The following is a 21,535-nucleotide window of genomic DNA, read 5'->3' as shown; positions in this document are numbered from 1 at the left end:
CATTTTATTCTTCTAGTACAGAAAAGAATGAAGACAAACAAAATCAGTTGTATTCCATATTAAAAAAAAAAAAAGACTGGTCCTTCCTTAAACTAGTCTATGTTTAAAGGAGTTTGTACTTTCTACAGAGGAAAAATTGAGGGCATTTTAGAGTTTCCAGTAGGAAACTAACAATAAAATTTCTATTTTTAAATACAAAATATCTAGATGTTAAATACAAAACACCTAGAAAAGGCAAGTTTATAGAGATAGACAACAGATAAGTGGTTGCCTAGAGTGGTAGTTATCTAGAGTGGTGGGTAGGAGCAGAGGTGAACTGCAAACAGGCTAGAGGGAAATTTTTGGATGATAAAAAAGTTCTACACCTGGATGGTGGCCCAATCCTTTAAATTTATTAAATTCATTGAATTGCACACTTACAATGGTGAAAACATCAATTTTACCTCCATAAATACCAATTTTGGAAAATCAACCTAATTTTAGAGCAGATTATCAATTCAAACAGAAGCAGGAAAACAAAACGGAAGTACTAATATCAGAGAGAGATGACCACCTGTGTGACTGGAAGACTAATATTAAAAAGGACTTTATGAGGTGGTATTTGTAGGAAGGTGGTTGATGAAGTGTAGGGAATAAGTAAGTCACAGTATGAGGAAAATACCCAGGTTCCTGGCATAAGCATCAACATAGATGGTGGTTAAACTTACTAAATCAGGAGCTCAAGACCTAGATAGAACGGTGGTTTTGCACGGGCAAGGGAGGAGTTTGGTTTAAAGTATGCTCAGTTTGAAATGTTAGTGAGATGTCTGAGCTGAGATGGCCAGTATGAAGTTAACGATGATCTACAGTTTAGGAAAGAATTCCAAGCTGAATTTGGTGATCCAAGTGTCGGCAAATTCAAATGGTAAATAAAGTTCTGTGACAGGATGAGATGAAGCTGGAGAGTGTGTAGCTCATGAGGAAAAAAAAAAATGAAAAAAAGGTGTACTTCTATGAGGAAGTCCAAAATATAAGGCACAAAAAAAGTACATATAAAGCCTAAAAATAACCAACTGGAGAGCTTTATTAACTAAGTGATTACAGTGAATCAGTCACAATTCTAAGCTTTTTACATGTATAGACTCATTTAATCCTCACGAAAATCCAATGAAGTTAGTTTCAAAATTATTATCTCAATTCTACAGGTGATTAAGGTTCATCAACTTTGGGTAACTTTCCAAGACCAAAAGTCTGGATTACTGGCCTTCAATAGAAGTAATGAGCAATATTTTAAGAGACTTAGTCTGTCTTGGAGAGTATTTGTGATTTTAGAATCAAAATTCAAGTTATGACTAAGTGATGCTTATTTTTTTCCTAGAAAAATTGTGGAAATCATTAAGATACAGAATTTATATGGAATTTAAAATTCCATGGAACTATACATTGTCAAAAGAAAATGTTCTCAAACACAGAATCCTCTAGTTAGGGACCCATATTAAGGGAGGCTCCTTCTGGAACATGGCCAGTTGTCACCGTGTGAGTAAGAGAAGGTACACAACCATGAACTTAAAATAATGCACCAAGAGATCTCTATGTGTAGCTCTATCCACTGCACTGACTACTGTATATGTCTGTTTGGGGGTGAGAAAGTGTAATCTTTCCTTATCCCTCAAAGTAGGAAGAAACTGGGTAACAGTAAACAACAAAAGGACAGCTATACTGTCTTAAAAAAATTAATCACATTAATCCTCCTTCTGATTTCTTATTTTTGCGAAGGCCACCAGCATCTACTGAGTAGCCTAAACCAGACCTCTAGGAACAGTCCTTCCTTTTTTTCCCCCTCTTCCCATTTATTAGTCGTGAAATCATCTGGATTCTTCTTCTTTAACATTTTTGAATATATACCTCTCTACTTGAGGTCTTCATCATTTCTGGATTCTTGAAACCATCTTCTAACTAGTCTTTTTATGTCTGGTCACATTATATTCAAATTTATTATCCACATTCTGATATATTTATCATTATAAAAGAAAAATCTTACCGTGTGACTCTCTTGCTAAAAATTCCTTGTGACTTTCCTTTTAATTTTTTACCATCTGTCCCTTATTTGTTTCTTCAGCCTACTTCTCTCTCTATCATGCCTCACATTTTTACCTCAGCCACACTGAATTTTCAGTTTGCAGAGGACTTTATTCTCTCCTGAGTTCCCAGTCTTCCCAAATGGAATTGTGTTATTTTTATTTGTTTTTAACAACCATTTATGGGGGACTTAATAAATTCTAAAGAACAAAATAATTCTAATTAAATCCCTTCAGTGTTCATATGAATGTTATTATCATTCCCAATTTATAGACAAGGAAACTGAGGGTCAGAGAATAATTGCCCATAGTAAGAGAGCTATCAATAAGTGTTAGAGCTAGAATTCTAAACTATCCTTTATCTTTCATCTAAATTGCTCTCTGTTGTTACCTGTTGTAAGGAAATTTCCTTGGTGCTCTTCCTCCTGTCCTCAAGTTCGCAAGTCTGTGTTTGGTGTTCCTAATTTGGGTTTCCATAATAGGCCTAATGAACTGTTATCAGAGTCTTTACCATAAAGTGTTATAATGGCTCTCTTAGTTACCTGTCTTACCAATTAGATACTGTGCGTCTTTAAATATATATTTGTGCTTGCTTCCCTGGTATTTTATTAAAGTTCCTGGTTCAGAGCAATCACTCAATAAATATTTGTGGAAAGGAGGAGTGAAGAAAAGAAGGAAGGAAGAAACTTAACTTTATTTTACTCTCAACTCAGTCAGGAAGATTAAGCTACTACAGGAAGAAGCCTTAAATTGGAGAAGCTCTCTGAGCTTTCGTTGTTATACAAAACTGGCTTGGATCTAAGTGGCTAACACAAATGTGGATTTTTGTAAACTACTGTTCACTAAAGACTAAAAGGGATTTCCTCAAAATTTTATGCAGAGTTAGAACAACTACTAGTTCACAGAAATTTGAAGGGATATAAGAGAACAAGAATGAAGTTGGTTCCTTCTTATATCCATCAAGTCTAACTTTCTTAGTAAATTACTTGAGAGTACGTGTGTGTGTGTACACCCATGTGTGCCTCTCTCTGTATATGAGTATGGAAGTGTGGGTATGTGCAGTGCTGTTATTTCCAGCATCCTTTTAGATGTCAAGTTTTTTAATGTCCAAATAAAATCAAATAAGCCCTCAATTTCATATAATTTTTGGCATTCCGGTGCCCTCCTCCTTTAGTTTCAAAAATTTATGTGGGAGATTTATATATATTCAACTTTGGTTTTTTTTTTGTTCTCTTGCTCTTCACTCTGTTTCTTCCAAATTTTTTTTATTTTATATTTTTTACATACAAAAAGTGATACATAATTAATGTATATAACCTGATGAGTTTAGTAATAAGTATACACCCAAAACCATCAATAGAGTCTACACCATAAACCTGTCCATCAGCTCCAAAAGTTTCCTGCTATCCTCTTTATTATTGCTCTTCACTCTCACTTCATATTTATCTTTCATCTCAGTTCTGGTGTTCCAACTGCATGAGATTGCTCTGGTCTTTAATGCCCCAAACTATGAATTCAATTTATTTTCTTAGATTTTTCAAGGAACCACTAACAGGGCACTTGTGGGTAAAAATGAACTTGCTGAAGATCTGGTAATAATAACTGGGAACAGAAAGTGAAATTTCTAAACCCTAATGATTAATCCTTGACCCTGAATCCTCTCCAGGCTTTTATCTCACAAAATTAGTGCCATTCCTTCCAGGATCATCTCATATTGGTTGTTTGCTTTTTAACAGTAACAACATTATTAATATTAACAATTATTATTATTTCCAAGTAATCTGCCAAAGGATCCCAGGAATGGGATATAATATTATAATATAATAATTATTAATAGTAATAATAGTAATAATAATGCTCTCAGAAATGTTCATCTCATAATTTAGTTATGAAATCTTAAACTTGGAGAGCTTGACTTGCCTTAAGATGAGACCCACTTATAACTCTTCTAAATCTGTATTTATTTTCTTATTCAACTCCTTAATCCATGAGGAATTTACTTTGTATGTTGTATGAAAAACTTTTTTAAAACAAATGGTTGAAACATTTTCCCAGTTCCATACATTTACTAAATTATTCTTTACCCATCTGTTCGGAAAGAAGTTTCTCAATATTTTATTCTATTTCTTTGATTTATCTGGCTTTTTTTTAAATCAGTAGCTCACAAGTAGTATTGTCTAATTTCATTTTAATATTGGTATAATGTTTTTCTTCTTATCACTGATCAGGTAGGTTCTCAGCTCCTCATTCTTTCAAATGAACCTTTAAGTTATTTCATTAATTTCTATAAAAACATCTAGTGGGGCTTTAGGTTGAAATTTTATTAAACTTAAATATTAATTTAAAAGAATATGAATTTTTATTTTACCATCTTGGCCAATTGTTTGATATTCCATTTAGTTAAATCTTGTAATTCAAGTCCTGAATATCTTTATAACATTTTTTAAAAATATGGAACGCTTCAAGAATCTGTGTGTCCTCCTTGCACAGTGGCCGTGCTAATCTTCTCTGTATCATTCCAATTTTAGTATGTGTGCAGCCAAAGCGAGCACTATCATTATAACAAATTTTGACATACTTCTGACATTTCTTCAGATTGCCATTTCTTCATATTAGACCCCTTCCTTCAGAGTTAGGAACACTCCGTTCTGTGGTACTCTCTCCAGTGTAGAATTTTTGTATTTCCTTTGAGTAAAACCAGAGATTATGGCTTTTAACATGGTGACCCTCTGCTTTTAGTCAAGTCTGTAATTCAGCAGATACTTCTTGATTATTATATTTTAGGTACTGTTTTAGATGCTGCATATACAGCAATAACAAAACATCTTGGTAAATGCCTTGATACTCTATTTAATGACATATCCGGACAAAGGGCTAGTATCTAAAATCTATAAAGAGCTCACCAAACTCCACACCCGAAAAACAAATAACCCAGTGAAGAAATGGGCAGAAAACATGAATAGACACTTCTCTAAAGAAGACATCCGGATGGCCAACAGGCACATGAAAAGATGTTCAACGTCGCTCCTTATCAGGGAAATACAAATCAAAACCACACTCAGGTATCACCTCACGCCAGTCAGAGTGGCCAAAATGAACAAATCAGGAGACTATAGATGCTGGAGAGGATGTGGAGAAACGGGAACCCTCTTGCACTGTTGGTGGGAATGCAAACTGGTGCAGCGACTCTGGGAAGCAGTGTGGAGGTTCCTCAGAAAATTAAAAATAGACCTACCCTATGACCCAGCAATAGCACTGCTAGGAATTTATCCAAGGGATACAGGAGTACTGATGCATAGGGCCACTTGTACCCCAATGTTCATAGCAGCACTCTCAACAATAGCCAAATTATGGAAAGAGCCTAAATGTCCATCAACTGATGAATGGATAAAGAAATTGTGGTTTATATACACAATGGAATATTACGTGGCAATGAGAAAAAATGAAATATGGCCTTTTGTAGCAACGTAGATGGAACTGGAGAGTGTGATGCTAAGTGAAATAAGCCATACAGAGAAAGACAGATACCATATGGTTTCACTCTTATGTGGATCCTGAGAAACTTAACAGGAACCCATAGGGGAGGGGAAGGAAAAAAAAAAGAGGTTAGAGTGGGAGAGAGCCAAAGCATAAGACACTGTTAAAAACTGAGAACAAACTGAGGGTTGATGGGGGGTGGGAGGGAGGGGAGGGTGGGTGATGGGTATTGAGGAGGGCACCTTTTGGGATGAGCACTGGGTGTTGTATGGAAACCAATTTGTCAATAAATTTCATATATTAAAAAAAAAAAAGATACTCTATTTAATGTTACATTCTAGTAGGAGTAAATAATATAGTAGTTCTTGATAAGTGCTATGTAAAAAAGAATAGACCAAGGTAAGTAGGATTTAGAGTGCAAAGTGAGAATAATTTTAAATAAGCTGGCCATGGTGTGCCTTATGGAAAAGACAACACTTGTCCAAAGACTTGAATAGTTGAGATGAGCTTTGCAGACAGAGAGTGGGGTAAATGCTCCAGGCAGAAGAAAGAGATGGTACAAACCCTGTGGCGGGGATGTGCCTAATGTACTCAAGAATCACCTAGAAGTCCAGGATGGCTGCAATATGGTGAGCTAAGGAGACAAAAGGGGATGAAATCAGAGAGGGAATGCAGGACGCAAATTGTATAGGTCTTTGCAGGTCACTGTAGTAATTTTGGCTTAAATTTTTATGAAACAAGACGTGATTGGAGGATTGGGTCGGGGAATGACAATCACGTGTTAAAGGGCTCATTCTGACTTCTGTGCTGCTGTTAGTAGGGGAACAAGGGTGGAAACAGGGAAGTCAATTAGGGGGACATTGCTATACATGATGCTTCCTTGGGTCAGCAGGACAGCAATGGGAATAACAAAAAATGGTTAGCTTTAGATATATTTTGAGTGAAAGTAAAAGGTATTTCTTTCTAGGTTGCATTTTTCCCCCCTCTTACTTTTTTTTTTAAGTTTTTTAAAAGTGTTTATTTATTTTTGAGAGAGGGAGAGACAGAGACACAGAATCCGAAGCAGGGTCCAGGCTCCAAGCCCTCAGCACAGAGCCAGATGTGGGGCTGAAACTCACAAGCTGTGAGGTCATGACCTGAGCCGAAGTCGATCCTTAACCAACTGAGCCACTGAGACACCCCATTTCCCCCTCCTACTTTTAATAAAGAATCTTCATTTTGTAAGTCTCTGCTGGTGACCTTTTAAATTTAGCTTATTCCTACTTGGGTTCTCTTATTAACAGAGTTTTCTCTTGGACTTTATACAGGTGCAATTCTCTTTTGAAAATATTGAGCTGTGGTGGAAAAAAAAAATACTGTATGGAAATCAAGAGAATGTGATTCCTGTCCTGGCTCTGTTACTAGCTTGCCATGTGATCTGAGATAATCCAGGCATTCCTGACTACACAGTGAGGTTAGAACAAATGATCACTAGTATTCCTTTGAGCTTAAATATTCTACGCATCTATGATTCTGTATCTGTACATTGGTCAGGAAAGAGTTAAAAGTAACTGAAAAATCTTCATTTGAGTTCCTCAAAATATCAGCAGATTGTTTTGCCATAGCTGAAGAATTTTTAAGAGAAGAACTAGGAAGTTTCCAAAAATAAGCTTATAGTATTTTGAGGGGATGGTGGTCTTTCTGCTGACATTGCTGGCAAGTTTCTCTTTGAGAGCGGAGGGGCCCTCGTCTGTAACGCTTGACTTAATGGGGCCTGCTTTGTCTTTGTAATCCTGCATTTTGTGGAAACTTGGTTCCTACTTTGTCTTCTTACCATCTATAAGAGGATTTTCCTAAGAAACGTCTTTTTAGAATTACCCTTCCTTATTTCAGTCCCACACTTTCAAAACCTGATTTATTGTGGTGGTGTCACTGTTTTATATATGCACAAGGCAGTATTTCCATTCACCTTTCTATCTGTTTCAGCCTAACTAACAGTTTCCCTGTAGTTGATGCTGTTCTTAAGATTCCTTTGCAGGGCTACCAGGGCCCATCCCATGTTGCCTCCCCTGGGTCATATTCTTCATGTGTACCTTGTGTCTGTTCTCCCTTAGATCACATAATACGTCTGATTCTGTGCCTGGGTGCAGCCTGCTCCTCTCCAAAGCTAGCTCAATCTGCTTTGAAACACAGAACAATATTGTTTTCCTCATCTCAAGGGCATTGCATTTATGACTCTATTTGACATTGAGAGACCAGAATTAAGATACTAAGAGACTATGGAATGAAAGGCAGAAATAGCTTGTTCTTGCAAATGGAAAGAAATTCACCCCCACTTTACTAAAAGCACAAGATCTTTCTAATCAGACATTTGACATCATGACCAGGCTGGGGAAAAAGTGTACCTGTTCAGTTATAATTGGTTCTGCTCACAGAAGTGGATTTCTCATTGTCTGTGCAGCTACAGGAAATATGGTTAATAAAAGCACATGTCAGCCTGACTGAAGCTGTTCTACAAAACCCTGCCAGACCACTCTGCAAAACTGTTATTTCCCATTATGAAAACTAAATCTCAAATCATAGTCAAAAGGTAATCAGTCTTCAAGAAAGTAGTCTATAGAAGCAAACAGTAATTCAGATTTGATTGGCAATGTAAGTTTTTCAGGGAATAGTTCAAAATGAGAAGCATTTTGAGAGAGCCAGAAACACAATCTAAATGATGATTCTCAGAATTTTCTAACATTGGGTTATTGATAAATAGATACATTTTTTTAAGTTATGCTTTCCTGAGAACCATGATAATTGTACACCATGGTTTTGTGTACTTCATCTCATTTAACTCTTGTAACACAACCTTGGGATATAGGTATCGTTGTCCCCATCGTGTAGCTGAAGCAAATTGCCCAAAGTTCCTAGATGTACGGCAAGTGCCATGTGGACCTTTCTGCTGCCAGCCGAGCAAGCTCCGGCCCTCCTTATAGTCCCATGATGCGTTCTGGAAAGGTGGTGTATGAACATCTCCAGCAACTTTTCTGCTCTACTGCTCCTTACTTGATATCCATGTTTATAGTTTCCATCACTGACAAAACAGAGCAATAACACCTTCACCATAGGGTGGTTGTAAAGACAAAATACAAAGAAATGACACACATCTTAAAAAAAAAAAGCCCTATCAAAAGGGAATTAATATGACCTCGCCTAAAAAGCTCAATTTTGTATATAAATTCCATGATTTAAAATAAAATCTTCTCCTCTAAGTGAAAGTCATTGTGATTAGGTACATCAGTAACATATAGAGCAAGCACATTTTTCTTTTCATACAAAAATGATGTTGCTGACACATTGCTGGAGAGACAGGTGTTGTATGCCCTTTTCCTAGTTGGATCTGCACGAATTCTGTAGTTCTGTGTGCTAACCAGGTAAACAAAGCCTGTGTTATGCCAATATACCTGTATTATATATAGATATCACTACCAAATTTTTTTCTGAAATTTATAAAATTAGCGTCACCCTACTTCTGTTCTATCTTTCTCTGAAATAGGGCAAAACTAAATCTCTAGATATTCCTCATTTCACTCAGGAGAATTTTCCAGTTTGGACCAAGTAATCAGGTGATCTTGACTATAATTTCCTTGGAATTCCTTAGATTTCATTTTTTTTCCTTTGCTACTTTGCTCATATTAATATTGATGTACATAGCTTATCTCCTCTGTTAGACCTGGGGATAGTCTGTACTCCAAATACTATGTCTTGAATGAGTGTATGACTGCTCTCAAAAGATGCTTAATAAGTCTCTGTCTGGGGTTGAACAAGAGAACACATTTTCATGACACTTAAAAAATCTCCCAGGAGAAACCATTTGGATTATATACAGAATGTATCTAGCTTTAATGGAAAGCTAAGTAACCCTAGGACTTATTTCTAGTCTATATGCCAATCATACTCAGTTTATCAAACCATCCACCAAGTAGTTGGAATATGTAGATATAGCAATACAAAACAAAAGAAACAAAAAGCAACTGTTACTCAAGATGCGCAGACCATGAAGGTTATTATAGGCCATTCAAAAGGATTCTGATTTTTTTTCTGAGATAGGGAGTTATCAAAAGGAGAGAGCAGAGATGTGGCATGGTATGATTTATGCTTTAAAAGAATCACTATGGCTGTGAGGGGGTCCAACTATTTCACATAGGCCATGCTCAGGATGTGAAGCTTTGTTTCTAAAGGGTACTCTAGATATTAGGGCCATTTTGTTTCATTTCGAAATGTATTTGAACATATCTTTGCTATATCAAAATAAATAAAGTCAGTTTTCTTTTTCTAATGTCTTGCCATATTCTGGGCAAGTAGGCAGAAGGTAATGAGGATTTAAGTAAAGTAACCTGGTTTGACCAGAATTTATAAGATATATAAATTTATTACCTATTCAGTGATGAAAAGGGACAATATCTGAAGCATGGTTATTTTTGTTGTGTCTTCTCAAGAAAAGATTTAGGAAGAAAAACATTTTTAAACATCACTTACTTTCAAATAAAGAACTACAATCTGAAAATATATTATAGTTCCATGTTACTGCCAGTAAATGATTACTTTAAAAGTTCAGGTAGTTTAGACTAAGACAATAATTATGAATGTCATTGATTTCTTTAATCAAAATGTCAATAATCGTCATTTTACTTTTTTCCCATTTACATTAGTCTACCCAACTTTTCATTAGTCAATAATAGAAAGCTGTGGAATAAATCAGTAGAGGTCACTAGACTATTTAGCTTCACTCTCTATATCTTGATTGTTGGAAGGCAATTCTCTGAATGCTTTCATCCCTCATGGTCTAAACTTTCTGAGGAATGACCACTGTCAAATTTGGTTAAAGAAAGATTGAATAGCAAACATGTTCTGGAAGATAGAGATAGTATATTACTTCAGAGAGATTCAGAGACTTCTCTCTCCTGTAGTATTTGCTTTTATCCCAGAATAAAAGCCTTTCCCTCTCCAGACGGTAGGGTGGGAGAATGTGCCAGCCAAGCTCTGGGTGTCTTGCTTTTGTGAGTCTGTGGTACAACCCCTCTGTTTGTGCAAAATCCTAATTTACCCCCAAATAATTAGACAATTATATCAATACCATTTTTCAGGATGCTTTTAGTAGTGAGGCCATTTATAGCCTCACCAGTGCTAAGATGATCTGTGATAATAAAAACTTTGTGTTTCCTGTCAGGGTATCTATCTATCTATCTATCTATCTATCTATCTATCTATCTATCATCTTTCATCTATCTTCTATCATCTATCTATCTATCTGACACTGTGGCAGGCTAACTTCTTGTGTTATAAGTATTGTCTCAGACCCTTAAATTTCAGACTCAACACTGATGTCTTCTCTTTATGAGACTCATGCCACATTGATATTTGTACTGATGAAGAATGAGACTCATTTTATGTTAGTTGTCAAGATATTCTGTGTGTCATTTTTGCTTTATGATACATTCAAAACAGATAACAGAAATAGTGTGTGTGTAAATATGGAGTTCTTCACACACACACATATTTGCAGGACTGTTGAGATGGATGCATAAAAGCATTTCCTTGGCTGTGGTGATAGGTTTGAATTTCACTGAAACATGCTGTGAAGGATGATGTCATGCAAAGAACATGGTGACATGAGTGCAGCAGAGAGTCATGTTGGCTTACACCATGGATTGGTGACTTGTGAGGCTTTTTATCTGCATGAGTAGATAAGCAAGGTTTTTGTCTTCTGGCTAAAGGAAGAAGGTGTGGTATGTGGGGTGTGCGTGTGTGTGTGTGTGTGTGCAAGGGTGCTGGAGAGACTTGGAGATAAATAAAGCAAGAAAGTTGCGGGGGAGAGGGTTAGAATATGGAGACTTAACCTGATATCTTATGTTTTGATTGCCACAACTAGAGTCACAGCTTTGGGATGATGCAATGTTAAATAATTGCTGCTGATTGTTTTCAATAAATGGCTAATGATAGGACTGCTTCCAGAATGGGTGGAGTCAGCTCCAAAAGGAGCTTTTCCAGGGAGCTGCCAGATTAGTGTAACAGCGACAATAGTCTGTGTGTGAATGAAGCTTTTTAAAAAATTGTTTTATTGTGCTAGGAACATTTAACAAGAGATCTACTGTCTTAACAAATGAAGTGTATAATACTGTATTATTGCAAATAGGTGCAATGTTATATAGCAAATCTCTAGAACTTATTCATCTTCCTTAACTGAAACTTTATGTCTATTGATTAATAATTCCATTTTCCCCTCCTTCCAGCCTCTGGCAACCACCATTCCACTCTTTGAGTCTATAAATTTGACTACTTTAGATAGTGCCTATAAGGAGAATAATGCGGTAGTTGTCTTTTGGTGACTGGTTTATTTCATTTAGTATCATGTACTCAAGATTCATCTATGTTTTTGCATTTGCAGAATTTCCTTCTCTTTTAAGGCTGAATAGTATGTGTGTATATACCACATTTTCTTTATTCATCCCTCTGCTAATGGATATTTAGCTTGGGGTTTTCACATCTTGACTATTGTGAATAGTGTTGCAGTGGATATGAGAATGCATATATCTCTTTGAGATCCTGATTTCAATTCTTTGGGATAACTATCTAGACTTTGGATTGCTAGATCATATACTGGTTGTGTTTTTAATTGTCTGAGGAATTTCTATCCTGTTTCCTAAGGAGCTCCAAACCCAGTGTGCCCCTCTGGGTGGTTGCATGTCTGCTGGGTTTAGAGACTACTACAGACCTGGGGGGAGGGGAATAGGACGAAAGCAAGGCAGGATGCCACAAAATTCACCGTTCTCATCAAGACTGAGTCATTTTTTGAATAAAAGCTTCTCGGATTGTTGAAAATATTTACTTAATTCTGGAGTTCTAAAAAAGTTGATTCTAATGATTTTTGCCAGTGTTCATTGGTTTTATGGATGAGTGGCATTTTGGAGGTCCTTAGTCCACCATTCCTAACTGTTGATCTTGGGCAAATTATTTAACCTCCTTTTTTCTCAGTTTTTACATTTGTAATACAGGGATAATAACATTCCTCAGAAAGTTGTTGCAAATTTATTTAGGAAAATCACTGAGAATAGTGCCTGGCACATAACAAACACCCAATAAACACCTGCCACTAAGATCAAGTATATTTATTTAAAATATATTAGTTCTGGGGCACCTGGGTGGCTCAGTTGGTTAAGCGTCCAACTCTTGATTTTTGCTCAGGTCATGATCTCATGGTTCTTGAGATCAAGCCCTATGTCACGCTCTGCACTGACAGCACAGAGCCTGCTTGGGATCCTCTCTCCCACTCTCTCTGCCCCTCCCCCACTTATTCTGTCTCTGTCTCTCTCAAAATAAATTAATAAGTTAAAATTTTTTTTTAAATAAAATAATAACAAACCTACCCTTTATTATTTTTTTTTAATTTTGGTTTTATATTCATAGCATAAGTCGCACTTTTTTTTATTGGTTTATTTGGGTAGGTAGATTTATAGGTTCTATTCCACAAAGCTTCAGACTACAGCAGTTGAATATTCCCTGGAGCATTTTGAAACAGTAACTGATGGCCAGCCATTGCAGACATTATGGTTATAAGCAGGCTGAAAACCATACTCAAACAGGGTAATTTTGCCTTTTGTTACCTCAGAAATACAAGCCTGTTTATGTATGTACTTTTGCCAAGATGGTATATAAAACAGCACTTTTTGAGAAGGTTGCCTAGGGATCAAATATAAAATTTACAATATTTTATGAAATACCTAGAACTCTCAAAGTCATTGATGTTTTTATAAAGTGTTTTAAATTTTGATGATAAACAAAGATGCTTCTTTAAGACACTCTCTACTGAGGGAGAATGGATATTAGAAGGACTCGTTCAGTGCCTTAAATGTCAGCGAACTCCAGCCGGTCTGAGAAAGCACGTGGCAATTCCATGAATAAGTTTAATGTATAATCAAAATGGTCAGTTCAGAATATTTAACAATAGTAATTAATTATGAAAATTTTTTTAGTTATTTGCCCTCTATTCTATAGATATATCAAGCATAATATTCATATAATGACCCACTTCATCATAAATACTCTTTGAGGCTATATTTATTAGTATCCTAAAGGTTCTGAGTTTTGAATAAGCAAGAAAAAATGCCTCTATTGGCTCAAGAGTTGTTCTTCATCTCTAACTGAACTATTTTAATTACTACATTTAAAAAAATGTTTATTTTTGAGAGAGAGAGAGCACATGCACACTAGGGGGGAGGGGCAGTGAGAGGGGGTACAGAGGGTCTGAAGTGGGCTTAGCACTGACACCAAAGAGCCCGACACAGGGCTCAAACTCAAGAACCGTGAGATCATGACCTGAGCCAAAGTTGGACATTTAACCAGCTGAGCCACCAGGCGTCCCTGATTATTACTTTTTTTAAAAATCATTTCATGTAGTAGAGATTACACCAAATCAGATCTAAAGGAAGAAAGTATACTTCATATAGAACTTTCTGACTTTAAGATGTATCATTCTGAAAAAATAACTTGTAATATATATGTATTGACCTATACATTTAATCCAATTCCAATAAAAATTCAGCTGACTTCATAAAAATAGAAATTCACAGCAAAGATTTTTCAAAAATAGGATACAAGAATGAACCATTTTTAAAAAATTAAATTGAATGTCATTGGATTTAAAAACTTATTCACTTTTTTTTTTAATTTTTTTTCAACGTTTATTTATTTTTGGGACAGAGAGAGACAGAGCATGAATGGGGGAGGGGAAGAGAGAGAGGGAGACACAGAATCGGAAACAGGCTCCAGGCTCTGAGCCATTAGCCCAGAGCCTGACGCGGGGCTCGAACTCCCGGACCGCGAGATCGTGACCTGGCTGAAGTCGGACGCTTAACCGACTGCGCCACCCAGGCGCCCCAACTTTTTAAGATATTCTATTAAAAATGAAAAGAAATGTCCCAGTCTGAGAGAAAATATTATATACAAATACAAAGCACTTGTATTTGCTATATATTGAAAAAAAAAACTCTTAAAATTTAACAATGAGAAGACAACATAACTAAAAACAGAAGAAAAAATATTTGACCATTTTGCAAAGAAGTCATTCAAAATGGTCGATAACTGAAAAAAAAAATCCTCTACAGGTAAGATAATCATTATCAAAAATTAAATCACAATGAGGTACCAAACAGCTAACGTTAAAAAGGCTAACAAGATCAACTTTTGGTTCACTTGGGAAGAGTTGGAACTCTAGAAGAACTGGTACATGCTGATGGAGATTAAATGATACAACTTGAAAAAAACCACCAAACTGTATGACAGATTTTTAAAAGAAATTCCATATCAATCTTTTGTGAGACTTCACCATTCCACTTGAAGGAACTTACCAAGGAAAAATGAAAGCGTGTCCAGAGCATGGAACCAGCAGCCAAGAAGAACCACCCAGAGAATGTATTTGGGCCCTGATCAACATACTCCCTTCTGAGCAAAGTGAGATGGCAACTGTGCTTTGCTAGATCTCAGACTTTTTTCAGGCCAGTGACTCTATGTTGCTCCCATTTTTCCTCCTCTTTATGAATGGAAGCAACTATTGCAGTTCTCCTGATCCGGTCTCCCCATTGTACGTTGGGTATGTGGGGCCCAATAGCTTTCTTTATTCCCATTTCTTTATTCCATTGTCTTCTGATCAAGAAGAGGCCCCCACAACTAACCTCAACTGCACCTGAACCTGATTTACATCATGTATTCCTGGACTTAAAGTGTGCTCCTGATGTTGAAATGGGATGAAACTTTGAGGGTTTAGGGAGTTTGGTAAATGTATTTCAGAAATGGGAAGGATGTGTATCATATCCGGCCAGAGGACTAACTGTGGTCGTTATTCTCCAAAAACGGTCGCTATTGTAATTTTATTAGATTAACATTTGTTAAGTTAAACACTAGGGTGTCATATGGTGAGCTTCATTTCAACAAAAGATCACAAAAGAATTGAAATAGAGAAGTTTATTACTCACAAGTCCTGGAAAAAATACATGGCAAACCTGGAGAGACCACATGGGGAGGTCAAGACAAGGTACAGCAAAAACAGCTGGCAGGACCAAGGGCACATGCCTTAATTAGGTCCCAGGGTGGAGTCCTCTGGGGAGTTTCCAGGCTTAGATTAAATGGGTCAATTTAAACAAAAAAGAGTGAGATTTTGGTAAGCTTTGCAGGAGTCTTATCTAAGGAGCTTATAAGGAAAAGGCTCTGGGAGACAGAGGAGACTGTTTATCACAGGACCACTGGCGAAGTCATAACAGGAACTTAATGTTTATTTATGACTCTGTGGACTTGTATCTAGGGTGTCAGCTTGTATGATGGGCTGATCTCAGTTTAAGGCCCCTGCAGGATGCTTGGTCAAACAAAATGGATGCCAAGGCATCAATGCCATGGAGTTGCTTAACTAAACTCTCAACAGCCCCCAATGAACCACGCCTCCTAGTGTTCATGCCTCTCTCTAGTGCTTTACCACACTGGATCTGAATTAGCCCCGTGATTTGCTTTAACCATTTTACTGTGGTACAAGTATCAATGAGCCAGTTTCTCACCTTAGCCTTTAGAAGGCCTAGTAGGTTTTGCTTTGCCTTTTAGGATAACTCTGAACTGTGCTGTAAAAGAACTGGCTATCTTGTTGTAGAGACCATTGGGATATTCAGTTGTCACAGCATCCCAGCAGAGCCCAGCTTTCTCCACCAAAGTGCTGGGCACATAGCGAGCCATCTTGGACATTGCAGACCCAGATAACATCACACTGAGTTGGGCCTAGTTGATTTACAGAATGAATGGTGGGGATAATAAAATGCTGTTGCAAATCACTACCTTTTGAGATCATTTGTTATGCAGCAGTTGATAGCTAAGACATTTATACAAGTCACTATGTATCTGCACATAAGATTTTATAGAATAAAATCAATATATTGGCTAATTTTACTTGAACTTGAGCTAATCTTAAACCTTTTATTCTGGTATATAATTACATAGCCACTAATATTAAAGGCTTCTACAGTTGTTGCTGTATTGATTACCATTCTTTAGGTTGTTTGGTTTCAAAAAAGAATTGCTTCTTACAAAGTTAAGTGACAGTTTAAGCCATTTATAGATCTTGGCAAGGAAGAAGATACCAGATGTCATGTATGTGATGGAACTATCCATAATCTTCTTGTTGTCATTAAAAAGTCTTTTCAATCCTTTAGTGTTAGTTTAAATTTATAGTTGCTTTTCAGTCATAGGAAAGCAGATAATTTTTTAATAATAGATAAAGAATTCTTAACGGATCTCTGAGTATTTGTACCTGTTTTCTTTTTAATGGTGGAAAATGGGATAAAGAGGCTCAAACACATTCTCAAAATGCAAATCCTTCTTTTGGAAATTTCTAGCATAACCACTTGGGATACTAGTTATGCTGAAATATATCCAGAATATGTGAGATGATCAGAAACATTGATCCTTTACAGAAACGTTTTAAGTCTTAAGGCTTCCACATTAGCTTAATTACATAAGACCATTATAACAAGCTACGCTCTTTATCTTGCCCCCCGAGGAAGTGCATTTTAGGCCAAAGTTCTATTATCAGCAGAATCTTGGAATTACCTGTAGCTTCTTATTATTTTTCTTTCCTCAAAACCATGCAACAAGTAATGTTGAGGCTTTGGGTGTATAGTTTGAACAGCATATCCTTATACACAGACAGACTTTGAATTCTGGAACCTATCCAGTGTTACCAACTTGATTTAGTATAACCTCATTTGTCTGTTAAGTAGATCACGACTGGCAGAGCCAAGAGGAATCTAATAAACACATTTTACTTCTCATAGAATAAGAATTCCTCAAAGACTCAGTTTTCCTCTCCTTTTAGTCAACCACCTAAGCAAAAAGATTAGACTTCTATGTCATTCACCAGAGCTAGTTTACATTTTTAGACTTCTCTGGGAATATAAACATCAAAATCACATTAGATTTCAAAGATGTTGTTGTTTCAAGGGGGGGAAGCCATAGGAATTAGAATCTATTGTCAAGAATACGTATTAAAAGAGAATTAGGGAATGGAAGATATTTGAATGATTCTGGATACACAGAAATGAACCATCACATTCAAGTTTTTTTTTCCCCAGAAAAATGATCCCAAGAACTTAATCTTTAACCAACCAAATTGTAAATCAAATACATCTTTAGCTCAAATATAAGGACTCTTCTTTAAAAATCCTCCATGAAAAATGAACATTCTCTTTGAAAAATGGGCAAATTACAGGAATAGAAAATTTATAGAAGTACAAATGACCAGTAAACATATAAAACACTTGTTAATCCCATTAAAAAATTTTTTTCAACGTTTATTTATTTTTGGGACAGAGAGAGACAAAGCATGAACGGGGGAAGGGCAGAGAGAGAGGGAGACACAGAATCAGAAACAGGCTCCAGGCTCTGAGCCATCAGCCCAGAGCTCGACACGGGGCTCGAACTCACAGACCGCGAGATCGTGACCTGGCTGAAGTCGGACGCTTAACCGACTGCGCCACCCAGGCGCCCCTGTTAATCCCATTAAATAGAAATATTCAAATTTAAAAATAAGCTGTTTTAATTCATCACAGGCAAAATAAAAAAATATAAAAAGTTAATCAGATTGTACAAGGAAGCAGCTTCTCTTATACTCTGTATGAATACTTTTTTGACCTGGCAATTCCACTTAACATTATCTGACTGAGAAAGTCTTCCCATATGTGCATTCATAAGAATAATCATTATTACATTGTTTCAAATAATGAACATGTGGAATCAATATAGATGTCTATTAATAGAAGAATGATTATATAATCTAAAAAAATCTAGACTGTACATTTTAAAGTGAGACAGATGTAGTGAAAGGTAAGCATCTAACATGTATTATTAAGTAAAGAAAGAAAATTGTAGAACAAAATACACAGTATTTTTCCATTGATTAAAAAAAATCACAAACTACTCATTTCCATATGATCTTTCATGTATTCTGATACATATATGTGATGTGAAACACATATCATTCTGAATACAGTGACCTTGGGGATGGGTGTGGAAGAAATAGTGAAATCAGGGCTATGCATATATTCATTTTTTAATTATGCAGAAATAAAAAGAATAGGAAAAAATCCCAGGCGCAACTTAAAAGAATCCCATCTTTGGTTTTAAACTATGCCTAGGTGAATCATAATTAAACTATACTTAGGTGAACCATAAATAATTTAAACACTTTCGCAGTTCCAAATTTCAATGTGGGGTCAGTAATTGCTATGGAATGTAAAGGTGGTTTGTAAAGTCCTTTATCTAATGGAGCGGAAATAAAATCTCAAACCGGGGAAATAAGCATGATTGGCAGTAGAGAGCAAAGCCTCAGTGTAGGGGCTTAGTGACATGGAACATGGTGCTTCATCTCTCTGCCGCTCCTTCTTCGCTTGTACAATGAGGAGGTGATATACACCTTATGAGTTCCTGGGGGGGACCAAAGAAGACACTAGAGGACAACATTTCGTACACTGTCAAGCACATAAGTCCTGAGATTCTGGTACGTGTTTTCACTTATTGATAATAAATACAACTAACTTAGAAATTTAAATCACTGATTAGAAGTAAAGAAAGCTAAGGATCACTTACTCTGAAGATTTGCCCAATTTAATGGAATCCTTAAAAATGTTAGTTTTATTTCCGTTTATTTATTTCCTTCCTAAACCTTTCATTTGAAAGGTAGCTTTAAGAAATCAAATAATTCTTCCAAACATAATTGCTGTTTCCATCTCTCTGCAGAGCTGTACGCGGACTAAAATTCAGAGAGCCACCTAGTAAAGTCAGTAAAGTGAATTGGAAATGAATATTGTCTTCTGATGATGTGTTTGGAACACTGTAATATTTGCATTTTAGACTGAGCTCAACTTTGTATTGTTTAAGGTAAAAAGATTCTTTAGGGTTAGCCATGTGATAAACTAGCAAGATTGATTATGTGTGGTTGGAACTAAGACCAGGACTGCCATAATGATTAGATCCTGCTAGTAGAATCAAAGCCAATATAGTGAGTACAAAGTGATACTTTTATATTCAGCATTGAGCTGTATCCAGGTAACTTTGTAGAAATGATGAGCAACTTGGGAACTTTTGTTTAGAAACATTGTAATATTTTTGAAACTGTTCAATTTCTGATATGAATAGTCTGAATACATGAATATTCAGCTGGTAATTGTGTTGTGGTTTTAATATTCTAAATTTTAAAAATATAATTAATACTGTTCGAAGATCTCTTTTATACTTTGCCTTTATTCTTTTACAAAAGAAAGTTCCCTTGTATTTTCTTTTTGGAAGAAAAGGCATACATATTTTAAAAGGAAGTGGTAATTAGCATCCTTATTCTATTGTTTTCATTGGAAAGTATGGTTTCTTTTTAGGTAAGCCAACTCTCCCTTCAGACTACAAAATTGATGATGAAGCAAAAATATTCACACTTTGAAGTTAGAAGGAACAGCTTGCCGGGTTGACAGAGGCAAGTGGAGGGAAATGTGCCTGGAGTTGTTAACGAATCCAGAAACACAGCATGACATTTAAGTTAGTTAGAAGGAATGGAAAATGAATCCCTGGAATACAAATAATGTTATTTAAGATTTATTTTGCTCTGCAAGTGTACTTCTTTAATTAAATGAAAGAAGCATCATATTCCACCAATTTATAATCTGTATGAATGGAAAAATCATTAAATACCTAGGCTCGGAACTAAATAGAGTGAGTTGTGTATTTGTGTGCACGTGTGTTCTACAGCTCAGAAAAAGAGATGTTAAGAAGAAAGGGGGAGATTTATTTATGAATATTTGGGGGTTCTATTACAAGCTATTAATAAAGAACTCATCAACTGTTTTACTGGAACAGACGAATGTATTTTACATTTTTACTTACCTGGGGAAGGGAATTTTCTTATTTCTATAAGTAGAATAGAAAAAAGGCTAAATATGTGTCTAATAGCCAAATATTTTCACCAAAAGTATCATTAAACATTTTTTAAAACAAAGATTTCCAAATACTGATTTATGGTTCATGCTGCATTCAGTAATTCTGTTGGTTATTGCATCAAACAAACAAAAAAGCTACATAGAATGTATGAAATTCACTTTGGGGATTCCTAGTGGGAATCTCAAAGACATAAGCAGTCATTAGAAGGGCTAAATCAGAAACGTAATGAGCTTATTGGATGATGATTAAGAATTTATTACAATTCTCATATTAAGTTGCCATGGACACAGAAAATGAAATAGTGATTTCAGATAGGTCCCACAAATTGAAAGTCATGTGAGCAAGTGCTCTGACTTTTGGGTGCTAAATTTTGATCTGTTTACTTCTACATTAACCACTAAATAAAAGCTTGCTCCAGATTTCACATAAAAAAGGATTTGCTAAAGTATAATTATAGATGTGTCCAAGGAATGCTCTAATGGTCAGCTAGCATTCAAATATACCAAATACAATTCAATTTTGATTAAATTGCTTGAGTAATCCTTTAAATTTGGTGCTAGAAAATTCCTTTCATTATTTCATAACCGATCTTTAGACACAATACCAAGTAATAATTTGTAATTTACCACAACTGAAATTGAATCTCATGTTTTGAAGCTAGTGTGCTCGAGTTAGCTTCCCCATCCATTTTTTCTATGGCAATCTTTGTCAACTTGGGTTTCTGTTGTTCTCTCTTCATCATCTTCTCAATAGTTACACTTGTGACATGATGGAAACTTTGTTGCTTTGTGAAATACTGCCCAGAAAATAGCCTGATGATAATGTTGGTGAGCAGGATAGAGACCTAAGAAAGTAACGATTCTTATCCCTCAAATAGCTTTATACATGATTTTGGCCTCGTGTTTGTAGAACTGTTGAGAGTCTGAAGATATATATATATATTTCATTCTGCATTACTGCATTGTTAAGGAAGAAATGTGCTATAATAGTAGTCTTAACTTTGAGAATTCTTGAAAGTC

General features: G+C 35.9%; 1 protein-coding gene and 1 non-coding gene across 2 annotated transcripts in view; one reads left to right on the top strand and one right to left on the bottom strand.

The window, feature by feature from the left end:
* The window catches only part of THEMIS (thymocyte selection associated), a 197,931-nt gene that overhangs the window by 115,423 nt on the left and 60,973 nt on the right, over positions 1-21,535 (top strand). The gene's annotated exons all lie outside the window — the stretch shown is intronic.
* LOC122490631 lies at positions 4,503-4,609 on the bottom strand. Its single transcript, XR_006299177.1, has one exon. It is a non-coding gene; the product is annotated as a U6 spliceosomal RNA (small nuclear RNA).

The sequence above is a fragment of the Prionailurus bengalensis genome, chromosome B2, assembly GCF_016509475.1.
Source record: "Prionailurus bengalensis isolate Pbe53 chromosome B2, Fcat_Pben_1.1_paternal_pri, whole genome shotgun sequence".
Lineage (NCBI taxonomy): Eukaryota > Metazoa > Chordata > Mammalia > Carnivora > Felidae > Prionailurus > Prionailurus bengalensis.
The sequence above is the reverse complement of the archived record's forward strand: the minus strand, read 5'-3'. Positions and strand labels throughout refer to the sequence as shown.